Below are 521 nucleotides of genomic sequence, written 5' to 3' on the forward strand. Positions count from 1 at the left end.
CAGTAGAATTCTCCTTTCTGTTTTGCGAAGAAAAGGAGCTGAACACCGTTTGCAGAGAACACCTTTCTGCGTAGGCGGCCTTCGGTCGCACTTAGGGATTATAACCCTCAGGCAGTAGAATTCTCCGTTCTGTTTTGCGAAGAAAAGGAGCTGAACACCTTTTGCAGAGAACACATTTATGCGTAGGCGGCCTTCGACCGAACTTAACCCTGTAACACGTACACGTTTGTTACAAGACTTTTTGCATAAAGATTTTAAAAATAAAATAGAAATGGCAGAGGGAGTGCGTAAACGCTACAAGTTATAGGATTTGAGTGATGAACAATTACTGGAATTGCTTGATTCAGTCCAATCGGACGAGGAAATATCAAACACATCAAGTGATGATGAAGAGGACGATTTCGATGTGACAGAAGCGCTAAACGCAGCATTGGATGATGCTGAAACGGTGTCATTCCTAGAAAATACTGTTGAAAATACTCCAAATACTGTACAGCAACATGAACCTGAAGATACAGGAT

The sequence above is a fragment of the Rhagoletis pomonella genome, unplaced genomic scaffold (assembly GCF_013731165.1).
Source record: "Rhagoletis pomonella isolate Grant_MI unplaced genomic scaffold, Rhpom_1.0 Rhpom_scaffold_00006, whole genome shotgun sequence".
NCBI lineage: Eukaryota > Metazoa > Arthropoda > Insecta > Diptera > Tephritidae > Rhagoletis > Rhagoletis pomonella.